Source organism: Poecile atricapillus, chromosome 16 (genome assembly GCF_030490865.1).
Source record: "Poecile atricapillus isolate bPoeAtr1 chromosome 16, bPoeAtr1.hap1, whole genome shotgun sequence".
Taxonomy (NCBI): Eukaryota; Metazoa; Chordata; class Aves; order Passeriformes; family Paridae; genus Poecile; species Poecile atricapillus.
Genome location: NC_081264.1, coordinates 2012552 through 2028072, shown reverse-complemented (window position 1 = coordinate 2028072; position 15521 = coordinate 2012552). Strand labels below are relative to the sequence as shown.

The following is a 15521-nucleotide window of genomic DNA, read 5'->3' as shown; positions in this document are numbered from 1 at the left end:
CTCCATCCCCTTGTCAAATACCCTGTACATAAACACAGCCCACTGCAGCAAGGGGCCTGGACTGCAGCAAACCTGTTCTGCATCCACAGAGAAGTCTCTTTCTTTCTTTTTTTTTTCCCTGAAAAGGAAAGGCTTGCACAGCTCCCTCCAGCTTCACTCCAAGGCAAACGGCGCTTTGCAGGAGCCAGGCTTTGGGTTATGTTTCTAGAGATGGGCTTACAAAACAGATGGGGATTCCTGATGTGTTTAATAACTGAACTCGTGCAAGTGGGCAAACAGGATTTCAGTGCTTCCCTGCCAAGCTCAGTCCTGCTGACAACAAGCTGTCCAAAGCTGTCAGTCACTCCCCAGCAGACCAGGAATCCTGCCTTGTTCATCAGGACACTTCTCCAACTACAGCCTGGTCAGATCCTTTTGTCATTTGCCTCTCCTGGGCTCGGGGCAATGGTTCTCAGCCTGTCACTTAGAGGTTTCTGGGAGCCTAAGGGCAGTTTGCAGGAGTCCTTGAAAGGTGGCTGTAATTCATGCTACACAGATGAGATATCCTGAAGGGTCTGCACTTCCAGGGAGAAGCAATGGGGTCAGAAGTCTCTGGTCTCCCTGCCCTGTCTCATGGGAAGGAGGGGAGAATTTTTGCCTTATTTGCTGGCAAAATGCCCAGTCCCTGGGCTATCAGTCCATCCTGTTCAGCAATTGCTGAACTCAAAGCTATTTAGTAATAATAATAATTAGTAACTACTTTAGAAACCCCCTGAGCTGCCAACATCAAGCTATTCCTAAGATGAGTCACTGGCCCAATTTGCTGCTGCCACTGTGCAGGCACAAGCAGGTACCTCCTGTCCCCCTCCTCCTGTCCTGGGGCCAAGGTTTCAAAGGGCTCCTCACCCTCCAAACCTTTCAGCCACGTAACAGAAACCAAGAAAACCACGAGGGAAAAGTGTGACACAAAACAATCCTCCTCATCTGGGCAGCACAGCTCCTGGGCAAACAGCAGCTCTGAGTCACTGAACTCAGAGCAAGCTGGTCTGGACAAGAGCACTGGGAATACCAGCAGACAAAATAGGAGAGCCATAGTCTCAAGGTCAAATACTGCTTTTGTGGAGCTATAGAAACAAATTACGGCAAAATAATCTTTCCAGAGTCCATCTGGGAGGTATTTAAGGATGCTTCCCAGTATTTTCATGCACTGAACTAATAACCTTGATGAAGGCCTCAGATTTAAACTAAGATGAAACGCTCGTCATGCACAGCAAGAAAAGACACGGCGTCCAAAATTGTCTCTGCTGAGGCAACGAGTTTCCCGTGGTATCAAGCTGAAAGAAGACAGCTTACACAGGGATAACTAAGATGATTATTGTCCCTAAATCTCCATGACTTCTGCTTGGGCAGTTGAGCTGCTCATGAGACCCTGTTACTTTATGGGAGTAGCCAATGATGGGGATTTTAATCGAAATAGCTGTGGTGCCTGTGAGGGCTCTGAACCATAGCACATGGCCCTTCCCACTGCTCCTGTGTTCCACCCAGGGAACACAAATCCAACCAAAAAAGAAAAAATGAAGCCAAATCCTTTTTAAATAGCCAAGAGGCGATCACAGCACTCCAGGTGGAAAGCAGTCACATCAGGGGTTACTCCTCTGGGCACTGTGCTGCTGCTCCTGGGGCTCTCTGGCATGGCAAAGTCCTCATTTGTCCATCTTTGGAGCTGCAATTCCAGAAGAATTCACACCAGTGGGTACTGATTACAGCTTGGTAGGCACAGACCTGCTACTTCAAACTGGAAAAACAGCAAGTTTCTGTATTTGGGGCAACTCTCCAGCTTTTACATTGTACCTGAATTTTTATGGATGAACACAGTGCACACATACACACATCACGAAGCTCTGTCCATGCTTTACCCAGGAAATTCAATCTGCTTTAATACAAAACACTTGACCACAATTTCAACCAATGGAAGAACTGCCTGCCCTTCAAAAGGAGCAATGTCATCCTCCCAGCAGTTGGGAAATAGCAGGTTTCCCACACAATCACTGCCAGACTCTCCCAGCAGTAGCTCCACACAGCTCAGGGGTGCAGGACACAGATGACACAGGTGGAATGTTCTTGACTGACTTAGGCAGGATAGTCTTAATCTTAGAGTCTTAGTCCTCCTCCCACAGCTCTGGTTTAAGGGGTGTGGAATGACTTAATTATGCCCCTCAAGGCAGGAAGAAGTCGCTTGTCTTTAAATACTCAAACTTTTATTGAGTTAACAAGTTTTAACAAGGTCAAGGCTTGAACAGTAAACTCCTACCCAAAGGGGAATTTGCTGTTTCCCCTCCACAATTCATTAGTGTCCCCCACAGTTTATTTCTTATCCCTGGGTTGAAGTGATAAACTTTACAGAGAGAGAAAAATCAAGGAAAGGAAATATTTGAGCAGTTAGACAGGGTAAATAAACCTTAATTTTCTTCATCCTATCACAACGTCCCAGCACTCTACACAACACCCACACACATCCCCTTGGAGGGGGCCACGGGCAGACAGGGCACCCTCATCTGTCACCTCCTGCCCAGGGTAGGGGCAAACTCTGGGAAACCCCCTCTGTTCCAATCACTGTGGTCTCTGCACTGCAAACAGCTGCAGAACAGCTGGCTGGGGACTGAACAATGGGCTCAGGCCACTGCAGCCAGCCCCTTCTCCCTCCGCTTCCTTGGGCACGGCTGGCAGAGGAGGAGTAGGAAATCTCCAGAAACAAACACACAAATCTTGCAGACAGATGCTAGAGGTAAAGAAATGAATGCTGAACTGTTTAACAACATGGAAAGAGAAATATTAATTGCAGCCTTCCACAAAACCACCTCCCTGCTCCCCAGCCCAAGCCTGGAAAAGGCTTCCCAGTTTTGTTTTTACATCAGCCACCCACAAGGCAGGACCATTCCCACGTCCCCATGTGCTCATTTACATCATCAGCCTTGCCACAATATTTCCAAGTCCTACAAGCTCAGACTGCCAAGGAAAAGCACAGCATTACCATTCAAACATACACCAGTCACCAAGGCCATTTAAACCATGTGAGCAGAAAGTCTCCTACCAGGCAGGAGTGGGGACAGAGGAAAAGTCAAATTTTACCTTTTCTCCTCCCTTGCCAAATTTTACCTCCTTCTACATCCCTGTGAGAAGTGCAGAGCACCAGAGGTGTACCTTGCTCAACCTCCACTTGAGAGCTTCTACTCATTGTCCACTTGAGGATCCCTCAGCAGCAGTTACTGACCTGAGCAGAAGTGCCAAAGCAGTTTTAATTTCTCTGAGCAGCAGTTTGTACTGGTTTGACTGAATTTGCCTTTAAATCAGGTCTGCTTAATCTGGAGCTGGTTTCCTGCTGCGATTCAGATATCCCATTACACAGCTCATCCCAGCTGCCAGCTCTGTACAGCTCAAGCAAATGGAAAGTTGAGCAGTTCATGGAAAAAAAATTCTTTTATACACAGACAAAGAAGTCAGATTTAAAAAAGCCTGTCTTCTATAATCTTGTGTACAGAATTTACCTCTAGGTTCTGGTACTTGGTTAAATAAAGGTAAGGACAGGTTGGCTGGCAGGGTTGAGCAATCTGATCTAGTGGAAGGTATGGGGGGCAGGGGACTGGAACTAGATGATCTTTAAGGTCATTTCAAACCTCACCCATTCTTAGATTCTAGGAAAACCCAGAATACAGCAGACTTCTGGACACAGAGCAGGATGCAGAGAGCTATGGCAGAGCTGCTCCCAGGGACAGTGTCCACAGACACCAGGCAGAAGCAAGGGAGCAGATTGTACTTCTGTGCCTTAAACACACCAAGAACTATCTGTAACAAGATACTTAATACTTCAACACACGAAATATAACTTCTGTCAACTAAATCAGCGTTACAGGTCCACAGCCTATTTTATTAGCTAGATGCTAATGGAGCTACAATACATCAGGTCCCATTTTAAAAGTTGCAAATAGTTTATAAAGCCTTAATCAATCATTAAATAGATGTTTGAATAAATGGCTAAATCAATCATTATAAGCCCTACCTCTAAGTAAGCTATTGGACTCTGTAATAATCTGCACTATCTCCAGCTGAGATTCCCACACCTATGTACAGGACCCCATCATGTCACACACCTGAAAACCAGAACACGCTATCTGTCCTTTCTTAACTATTTGTGCATAGGCTTTAATGTAAATATAGACCATATACTGCCACATTCCATGCAGGTGATGTTAAAAATACAGATGAAGCAATGCAGAACACTAAAAAGTGGTCCTTTGGGATGGCACTGGAGAATATTTAATAAAGGCAAAAGCTGCAGGCTAATTTCCCCTGGGAGTTCCCATTTAGAGGCTGTCGCAGTGAGAATCCATCACAGACAGCACTGATTCACCCACATCAGAGAGAAAAAACCCTCTTCCTTCCCCACTGCCAGTCACCAGGATATCACCTTTGGCAAATGAAGGAGCAACTCTTTCAGTTACCCCCTCTGTGGGTATCCAGCAGTGGCAGAGGATGGAGAGGGATGGAGCAGAACTCTTCCCCAGTGCCAGAGCCATCCCCCAGAGCTCCCACCCCAGCCTCTCTCATGAACCTGCCTGAGAAGGGCTGTGATCAAGCTCTTCTGTTTGATCCTCCTGTAATTCATGCCAGGTAATCTTTGTAAATGCTGTTTAGCAATCCCAAAGAGCAAGAGATGCAGTTTAACACTAGACTGATGCATTAAAGTCACTCACACCCTGCAGCACCACTGTTCTCTCTGGCACACCAACCCAAAGGTTAGTTACCAGCAGGTATTCAAAATTCGAAGTAAAACAGTTAAACCTTAAACCATTTAAAGTCTGGATCACACCTATGTGTGCTAAGTAGAGAAGGGAAAGGCATCCTGGCTGATGGTTTAAAAAGGTTTCAGGTCACTGTCCCTTATGCAATGAGAGTTACTCAGCTGGATAAGATCAGCCATTAAGCAGGATTACAAATTTATCTTCCCTCAGCAGTGTGATCTTCTACTAATAATTGTATCATGAAAAATAACATAGAAAATGTTTAAAGAATTGCCCTTTTGAGTCACTAGCAAGGCACAAAATGCTCGCATGGCAAAAGGCAAAATCATGTATTTTAACTGCAAGGATGCTGCAAAATGCTGGGGTGGACACAGAGGCAGGAAAAAAACCACCACGACCCTGGTGTCAATACCAGCTCGAGAAAACTCTGGCAGTGCTGAGACCCTGCAAATCAAACCAGTGGGGACCAGCTGGAAGATGTGAAGCATCACCAGCCAACTCACCCCAAGAAGCTGGGACTTGATATGAGACCCTCCTGTAACTTAAATCTGGGCAGTGCCCTCCTGCCCCAGGACAATAAAAATAAAATTAAAAAATCTAAGACATCCCTTGAGAGAACTAAGGTGACTTTTACAGTCTCACTCCCAGCCCCACACTCGGTGAGGAGCAGAGGCAGCTCCAGGATCAGTGCTGGCCAACAACTGCCCTACACCTCCCAGGGTGGGTACATCCCACTTTCCATCACCAACTGCACTGACACTTCAATCTCATCCCACTAATCACTGCACCAGGGAACACTGGACTATTCCAGCAATGACATCACCGGCAGATTTGATTACAGTGCTGATTACATCATCACCCACAAGAGATTATGCAGCTTTCCAAATGGCACCAGCAGCTTCTAAATAGCTTAGGTGGAGGAAGCCACGAAGGACGTATAAATTTTAGAAGTCTCAGGTTGTAAGTTTAATGGAAGAACTTTCAACACTATCTTTTGGAAATATCTGTGCATGGACAAAGTATTTTCACATGCCCTTGCTCATGTCAGTGAGCCAGCACATGCTTAGGAGAGTATTTTGGAAAAGTCACAGGCACGGTGAGCGAAGGACTCTGCATGAGCAGAACCAGAAGAACGTCACCGCCGGTCACGGGGCAACAGGCAACCCCAGATTTGCCAAGAGCACAATAAGGAATGGCTGCACTGAACCATCTCTCTCCAGGGTGGGAAAAATACTTTAAAAAGCCTATTTAAATGACTTTCAGCAGAAGATAACGAAGTTTTAATAACAGGAACTCAAACGAGAAGCAAGCACCCATTACAGAATCTGGCAGTGTGAGCCCAGGAGCGTGAGAAGGACAGTGTTTTGCTGTCCCCATGCCACACACCAGCATTAGCTCTGTCACGGGGTGCTGCTGCTTGCTCAGCCTTCCCTCCTCTGCGTGGACTATTTGCAGAAACAGCATTAAAGCAACCATCAAGCAGATGCTTAAAAAATGCAGAATGACGTTCAAATGACATCTATCCGTAAATCAGCCCAAACCACAAACATCTGAAGAAGATTTTCACTTAATCCAATTTACTGTAATCTCTCTCTTTAGTTAAAATGACAGAAACGTCAAAATGGGACTTTACTTCTCTGTCAAAGCATCTTGTGGTGAAAAAGGAAAATAAGCAGGCTCTCACATGCAGCATCACTTATTAGGTTAGAAATGTCAAAACTGTACTTTGATTCTCACTATTAGCAGTCACATCCACATGCTGTGCCCTTCTGTTTCACTTCATTTCCCCCAAAAGTGAGCACAGAGCATATGCTCCATGCCAAGCATCATCCAGGCTAAACCATGAATTTCCCGTTTTTGTTTCTGGTGACCCTTGTGCTCATCCCTGTCTGGGAGCACGGAGACCCTCCCAGATCACACACAAACAGACTCATTTGCCATCAAAGCTCTCAGGAGGACTGTGTTCTGCTGCTTCCAAAAATATACAGCTATGATCCAAGCCTGCTCAAAAGACCAATCTCAAATTGCTTTCCTCTATCTCCCCACATTAATTAGCAAATGGGGTAATTGACTCTCTGCCTGGGAGTTAAGCACGTGTGTGTCCACATACACATTTCCACGTGTCAGAGTGTGTATCGTTTTCCCCAATGGTCACAAAAATTGAGCCATTATCCAAGAGTCCAAGAAAGTGAAAGAAAAATACCTACTGTCAGGAGTGGGGTCTTCATGCATTATTTAACAAGAACTCTGTTGGCAAAACTGGTGTTGTTTTTATATAAAAGCTAATAGAAATTGTACCTCCAGGTGTCAAAACACTGATGGTAATTCCTGCTGCCTCAGACATCTTGATGTTTCAATTTTAGCAGTATGAGGAGCCTGCAGGGAATCCAAGAGGGTAAAGTGCTTGTACTCAAAGAGAAGCAGAGAGAAGGAGAGCCTTTTTATTTCTTTATAAAGGGCTCAGGGGAACAGTTCTACTCACTGGAATTATCAGATCTGGTTCCCCTGCTCCTTCCCTTCCTTGAAAGAGGAAAGAGCAAGATAGGCTAACAAGGAGTGATTGTATTGTGTCGACAGGGAACAAAAAAATCCACGAGGCTGCTAAGGAGAAGTGAAAAGACAAAGAATTGGTGAACAAGAAGAAGGTATCACTGGGGTGCAGCAGCACAAGAGCAGCTGGAAGTAACAGGATGCTTCAATGATCTCCAGGGAACAGCCAAGCTGTGATGGAAGAGCAATTTTAGTACAGGTTGGGTTTTATTAAGTTTGTGCCTAAAAGTGACATGTAGAACCCCTCCCTCACCAACTTCCATCTGTACTTCTTCAGCCCATCACATCTCCACAGAGCAATGACAGGGCTGTGAAACAATAAGAGACCCATCAAGAGTCCTCTCCCTGAGCACCCCAGAACATACAGCCAACTCCAGCCAAAATCAGAGCCACAGCAAAGGTACCGGGCAGTAAATAAGCTCTGCCATTTCAATAATCAATTATGGCACCTATGAAATAGTGATTTCAGGCCAATGTGCACCTGAAAACCACAGACAATGCAGGTCACTGTCCCCAGGTACCCCAATGGAAGCTGTGGGGAGGAGGGTACAGCTCTCCAAGCCCACCCTCCTGGGCTGCAGTGGGAATAAAGCCCCAGGGACCACCTCATGGTCTGGGCAGTCCTGTTTCCTTATCACTTCCACCATGGGATGGTGGGGGGTGGGACAGACAAGAAAACAATAGCTCAGGAATCCACACACAGCTCAGCATGGAGTTCAAGGGAAAAGAAAAACAGTTTCTCCAGGCAGCCACAGACACAAAGGTCTCGGAGAGATCCTCCATTGGGTCGTGAACTTTCGCAACCCCTTTGTGAAAACAGCGCTGAGGAAATTCCCGAGGAAAAGTAAATGGACGCAAGAGCAAGCTCAGACAAGGAATGCCAGGACTGTGCTGATCCCAGCACCGAAGCACATGCCCAGTCTCCTTCCACCTGGCACCCACCTAACAGCACGAGCACCCCATGGAGCTGCACCCAGAGCACCCCAGATCCTGCTGTGCCTCGTACCTGGAGCACAGCAGGGACTGGGAAATGAACAGGGCACTCCCCTCCCACATGGATCTGATCCTATGAGCTTTTCCCAGGGATCTGTACCAGGCCCCCTCCCCACTCTGTCTGCCCAGGTATCACTTACGGCTGACTAACATTTCAGGGATGGGCGCTCATCATTCCCACCCGCTCCGGCAGAGTCATTTGTTGCCTTCTTGCTCCTCCAGCCATGTCTCACAGTGCGTGGTATAAACTTTAAGAGGCAATGACCTCATCCGAGCTGGGAAGAGGGAGGCGGGGAAATTGGCTACTTGCCACCTTCTCATTTTTCACATAAGAAAAATAATTTATGAGTGAAAGCCCATTTTATTCATCTGAAAAAATAAAAAAATCCTACTGAAAGCAGCAGGCCTGCCTTGGAGCGCATCACTCGTACAGCAGCTCCTGCAGCAGCACCCACCTGGGGTGATGGAGAGTGGGACCCCCAGCACTCCCTGTACCCTCTGCTCCAAGGAACAAACCCCCAGGCACCCCCAGACGGATCCACCAACCCCACAGAACACATCAGGCTACGGAGCAAGCGTCCCTCCGGTCTCCGTTAAGGCACAGGGAGGGACTTCCAGCTCTAATTTGTAACTCCTCCAAAAGGGCAATTAAGCAACCAAACCATAGCTGTGGCTGGGATTTCAGCTCGGCTCTCTGTGATGAGGCCATCAGACAGGGCTCTGCAGCGAGCAGCAACTCCAAGGCATGTCATTAATTTTGCCCAGACATGTATCACACCCCATTTCAGAACGCACACGGAGCATGTGTGCGGTGCTCTGCAGACACAGGATACACAGATCCTGCACACTCACACATTTTATATACTCATATTACTTATGTTATAGATTCACACATACATTACTCATAGCTCTTACGAACAGAACATACAGTTCATCTTGGCATGAATCCCAGAGAGAGGGAAAAAAAAACCCAAAAAACCCCTGCAGTAACAAATCCAACTTGCATTGATTCCAACAGCATCTGTGGTAGGAGTTAGAGCAGTATTATGGATCATTAAATGATTGAATTATTTTGTGTTAGACACCCATGCTGCTCTGATAACACCAGGCAAACCTGCTGTTCCAAGGGACATTTCCCCACTGAAAGCGTGTCACCACTCTCACAAGTTTTTGCCCAGAACTGTGGGAAACTGTGGAAAAAGCAGTTTATTTCTGCAGTGTGCATTCAACAAGCTGTTGTGTACATCAGTTCCACTCAGGCACCCCTGTGTTTCAAGACAGGGCTCAAATACGCTCATATGGGGCTGCAGCTGTCCCTAAGAAGCGCAGGATCCCCGAGTCACAAGTGCTGGAGTCCACTCTGGAGAGCAGGCTGGCACAGCAGCAGGGATATTCCATCTGTACACAGCACACAGCAGTGGCAAGAAGGCAGATTGGCATGGACTGAGAGGGAAACTCCTTAGCAGAAGCAGTGAAATAAAACTTTAAAAAGTCATAGCACACTGCATCTTCTATACACCTTTCTAACCTCTGCAGCGTATCAAAGCATTCTTCTTCATCCCCTCCAAACTCAGGCTTCATTCACTCTTTGGAGCTTTACACCCAATGTTAAAGAGATTTAAAAGGTCACAGTTGCAATATTCTCATTTACTGAAGGAGAATTGAGCACGATGAGGAGCAGCACAGCTCACCCCAGCTCTGACCACCCCAGCACAGCGCTCCTGTCCCACCCGCAGCTTCCCTCTCCCTGCTGCCACTTCCCAGCCCAGCTAAAGCCCCCATCCCACCATCTCTCCTGGAATCCCCACCACAGCAGAAGTGTCTTCCCCAGGATTACAGGACCACGACCCTGAGAACCAGCAAAACCACCCATTCTCAAAGTTCTGCAGGAGAGTTCACCAGCAATAATTCAGCCAGCACCAGAAGAGCAGCTGCAAACTCCCCCTGGCCTGACCGAAGTCAAAACACACGGAGCGCTGCTTTTCAGGCAAACCCAAATTACAGCATCATCTGCTGACTGCTCCCAGGATGAACAAACCCACATTAATTACAGGCTAAACTTTGCAATTCACCTCTCAAAAGCATGAAACATCAGCAGAACTGCTTTGATCCCACTTGACAAATCCCGTCTCCAGCCGACGGAGCAACGCGTGAGACCAAGACGTCCGGAGGGAAAAAAAATGATTTCCAAACTTTTTCTCTCCTTTTTTCCTTGTTGCTACCCTCTCCCTAAAATTATATCCTCCCCACCAAGGAGGGCTGGAGGGATAAAATCACCTCAGAAAGCAGCAGGGGCTCACAAAACCTCGCACTTCACCTCCACCGGCAAGCAGCCGGGCAAGCACAGGAGCGTGTGCTCAGCCTCCAGCATTAAACGCTGTTTCTGTGTCGCCCGGCCAAGTCCCAGTTTTTCAAAGCAACTTCTTTCTGCTGTGGCCTAGTTTAGTTCTCCACACAAAACAGCACCAAAACAAAAGCCGCCCAGCCAGCCGGGGGAGGGAAGTGAGGGGTACTTACCTAGCAGCATCCCCACATCACCTCCTGCATCTTTAGCAGCCACCCTCTTAACTTCAAAATAAATAAATAAAGCGAGGCCACACAGCCTTAAAACCAATCTGGAAATGAAATGGAAAGCCTGTAATTATTTCTCAATGCTCCTGCCAGTCTCAGCCTATAAACACAGTGGATTACATAAGTCCACCCCTCCTGTTTTGAAGCCAAAAGTATGAGCTTTTCCTCCAGCTCTGGCAGCAAGTAATAATTCCTCGTCGGCATGGCAACGCTGGCTGGCTTCCAGCAGACAATGGGCGAGTTGAAATACTGCTACGGCCTTTTTATAGCTTAGCTCTGAAAAACCTCTAAAATATTAGCTATCTGATGGCTAACCCAACTTGACAACCTCTCCTCCTTTAACCATTTCCTTCCTGCACCGCCAGCAGGCATTGCCCAGATGAGAGGTCCAGGGTCACTGGGCCATGGAGCAGGGGATGCTCCTCTTCCCAGGGACAGCACGCAGGAACAGTTTCCCATCTATTGGATTTGCTGATTTGTCACAGACACAGCATCTACAATAAGTGCCACAACCCCATCTGGGCTTTCCCAGGTTTCTTTCAGTCTGTTACTCAGCAGGTACGTTTGCTCTGCTCCTTGGCTCTGGAGAGCTGCGTGCGAGGTTCTCCTGCAGCTCACCTGGCCTGAGAGAAACCAGACCACAAAATAACACTTTGTGTATGTGGTTCTGTCACTGCCCTCCAGGGCAAGCTGTGAGCAGGCTCGTGGGGTGTGATACACAGAGCTGCAGGGAAGTGAGATGCTTTACAAATCCTCTCTCATCAAATGCTGGGAGAATTCACACGTCCTTTTGGAATAGCATTGCAGGGATGTCCTGGAGAGCCAGCGGCACTCGAGATGCCCTGTGCCCCTGTGCAGGACAACCTGCCCAGAGAGTTGGGGCTTGTTCTGAAGCTGAATGAGTTAAAAGCAGTAACACATCCTGGCAAGACTGAGAAACAGCAGCAAAACTCAAACAGAAGAGGAAAAGACACTCGAGCCATCATTAATGTCAGTGGTATAGGAAGACTGATGAAGTTAAGGAGCCTTATGATTGTGCTTCAACCAAATCCTACTGAAATGAGCAGCTAACACACACACACAGCAGCTCCCAAGATCACGTGAAGTTAATATTTACCCTGATTACACACACACAATCTGTCCAGGATGACCCCACCATCTCCACACCCTGCCACAGACCCTGAGCACCTGCAGGTCCCAGTTACATTTACACCTCTGAACATGAGCTCAGTGAGTGCCACTGCTGTGTGCTGGCTCACTGCAGCCCTGAGGAAAACTCACCCCAAGGGCTGGGAGATCCTCTGCAATTTGTTGAATTTTTCAAGTTAGCAAATAAGCAAAGAAAACAATAGAAATTAAAGGGAAAACTGAAAAACAGCAGAGCCAAGGCCACCACAAAAAACACAGTTAACTCCATTCTCAATGCTCACTTCTCAAAACAGTGTTGCCAGTGTTCACAATCCAGCTCCATTTCTGGCAAGAACGCTGGGAAATCCAAAGGCTCCTGCTCTGCACTGGTGGCTCTCCATGGCCAGCCCTCTGCACACAGCAGCCCACTGCCCCCGTGATCTCCAGGAAAGGCTTGAATGCACGACCCCTGGGAGTCTTTAACACTCAAAACCAGAAGGCAAACAAAAAAAGAACATTTCTTTTTAAATCTGATTAAGTTGCAGAGCATGATTATGATTTTCTAATGTGTAGAGGTGATAACACTGCTTGGAGCTGTGGTTCAATTAATTATTTTATGGGAATAAACATACCAGGAGAGACTAAACGCAAACCATAAAGGTTCCTTGGTACATGTCAGGCTCACAGCTGCTCAGCCTTTGATACAAGGCTACAATTCCTAATGCCACAGAAGAGCTTAATTCCCACAGTTAAAAAAAAATAAAAAAAAAAAAGTGAAGCAATCATCTTAGCACAAACCAGGATGCAGCACACCCTGGCAGATGCTGGTTCCTACACCAAAGTGTGCAAGATGGCCAAGAGCAGCAGCTGTTGCTGCTGATAATTAAATACACGTTGTGATACCACAGAGCCAAGCAGAGCCACACACAAGGGGGGAGAAAAGAAAACCAGACCTGTCATGGAGCATTTACCTGAATCCCATGAGCTTAGAATGGGTTGAAGTTAACAGGTGACAACCCTGAATCTCTTAATGGTGTTTTTTTCTAACGAGGACTCAGGATCACATGTGTTGTGTTTTCCAGGTGAGAATTGTAATTTAGTCTCTTTTTAATGGCAAATTATGTGGGTTTCACCCCAGTAAGTTACAGGTGAACAAGCCACAGAAAACCCTAAGAACTTCCATGGGGATGGGACTTAGCCCTGCTCTGCTGAATGCCACAGACACAGCTCTATCTCATGCTCCTCTATTCCAGTGAGACCTCAGAGTGTCTCAGGATACCTTCCTGAGCAGGCTGCATTTGATCCCAGACTCCTGCCCCTTCCCCCAAAACCTCCATCCCAAATTGCTATTACCAAGGTGACATAACCCTATGAACAGGACAACAAAACAGCCTCTCCCAGCCTGAAGAAAATCCCCAAACTGTTTGGGAAAAGCAAGGCTGGTATTTCCTCCTGTGTGTAACACACCATGTGCACAGTGCCTGCAAAGACAGCACCTTAAGGTGGGCATCAGGAGTCACAAGAAGGAGAAAATAGTAAAGTCAGGGCTAAAAACATCTGGAGAAACCTTACTACTCTTACACAGACCAACCTCTGTTCTCTGGGTAAGGAACACCCAGCCCCACCATGACCCCAAACACTTGGATGGAAGATGAGGGATAACAACTACAAAACCCTGCTGAAACTTTAAAATGGCATCACACTACACACACTCTTCCAACTTAAACCCTTAATTAAACAGACTATTCTTTACAGTGCTGGAGCCACTCCAACTCCCATTGTTAAATTTAAAATAAAACCCCACAACCCCACAGCATCTGCAAGACATTAGAATATTCAATACCAACATCTTTATTCAGCTTTAAGACATTATTTAATATTTTTCCCCTCAAACCCCAAATCTAAGGATTGAAAGGAAATAACCACCAGCACTTCTTACAGAATGTAAGTTTAGGTTTTTTTTTAAAATGAACCTTCTGCAATAATATCCTTGACCTTTAACAATTCCAGACTAAGTGTGTGCTCGATTCATGGACAGCCTCTGGACAGTCTGCACGGCCAGGGCACGTTCAGTGCTGGGTGTCAGGATGAAGCAGACTCTGCAGCTTGGAAGCCAGCTCCAAATACAATCCATTCATGCACAGGGACAAAACAAGAAGGCGGATTTGACCACAGAAAATCACTGGGAGCACAAGAAAAATACATTAGAAAATCAATTTTGATCACTGCTAATAAAGCTGGAAACACAAGCCAGAACCTTGTTGTTGTAACCTCTGTTATTCCAAGGTGGGTCTTCACTTCTCCTGCTCTCCCTGGAGAAGGAGCCACTTGCAGCCACTTACAGGTCCTGTCCCACCCCTCAGGTGGTTCCCCTGGCCTGGAAAGCACATGTTCAGCCCTGCCAAGGGATCCAGACATGATGACTTTCCTGACAGGACCAGGAGAAGAACTTGGGCTGAATTCCAGCCTCTGCAAAGTCATGGGGAACCTCTATCCACCCATTCACTGCAGGGAGAGCAGGATTACAAGCTGAAATATCACCCATTAGCAACCTCTGCAAACATGCTGGCAGGCCATGACAAACCTCTGGGTTTCCAGAAAGCTCCTGTAACCTTAACACCACTGATATTCCTCCTGTAACCAGTTTCACAGCCTCTGAAATAGTCTGAGGTGTCAGGTGGAACAGTGGATGACCCAGAGATTGGCAGTGTGCCCAAGGTGCACCCTGGCTCCATGAGCAGCCTGCCCAGGTAGGGGCACCAGATCAGGGACTGGTTCCCACCAACAAACAGGAGCCTACACACCAGAGTCAAGAGCACAGGCACTTTGATCTCTGCTCAGGTGATAACATCTTACCTGGGCCACATTCTCGGGCACTCCTGCCTGCTGGCTCCCAGCAACTCTGCTGTGCCAGAAAACATGAAAAGGGCAGCGAGGTTTGCAGAAAATCCCAATAAGTTCTCCCCAGCAGTTCCCACAGTTAATTAAACTGTTCAATCATGCATGCTTTAAAGTGCATGAAATTTAAAAAAAAAAAAAAAAAAAGGAAAAAAGTCCCCCAAAGAAATACAAAAGCTGGACAATTGGTGGAAGCAGGTTTGTTTGATCAACTCTCCTCCTCCACCTGCCAAGCAATTCTGTGGCCACAGTAAAAAATCCTTCAGGCAACTCAGTCCTGTGTGCTGATCCTACCCTGCAGCTCCAAGTCTCCTACCCCCACATCTGCATGGCCAGGGCCAAACCATCCCCCTGCTCTACAAGCCAGAGCCTCCCAAAAACACACACCCATGCCAGGGACAACTGCACACTGGGCACACCTGCCTCTACCAGAGGAGCCCGTAGCAGAGAAAAAGCTTTGCAAGGGCCAAGCCACATCCTTCAGAACAGGCTCCAACGTCAAAAAAATTCTGTTAACACATGCAAAACAAAGGAAGCATGGGGCACGTACGTAGAAACCAAAGGATGTTGGATGAGGAACACAAAGAAGGGAGGAGGTGGAAA

General features: G+C 47.0%; 1 protein-coding gene across 11 annotated transcripts in view; it reads right to left on the bottom strand.

Annotated features, from left to right (window-relative positions):
* Positions 1-15521, bottom strand: part of NCOR2 (nuclear receptor corepressor 2) — a 227268-nt gene that overhangs the window by 165700 nt on the left and 46047 nt on the right. Inside the window, exon 1 of one of the 11 annotated variants that reach the window (XM_058851342.1) lies at positions 8462-8482. The exons of the other annotated variants lie outside the window; for them this stretch is intronic. The gene's annotated coding sequence lies outside the window, so the exon portion shown is untranslated. Of the gene's footprint in view, positions 1-8461; positions 8483-15521 lie in introns of those variants that run through there. 11 annotated transcript variants of the gene reach the window in all.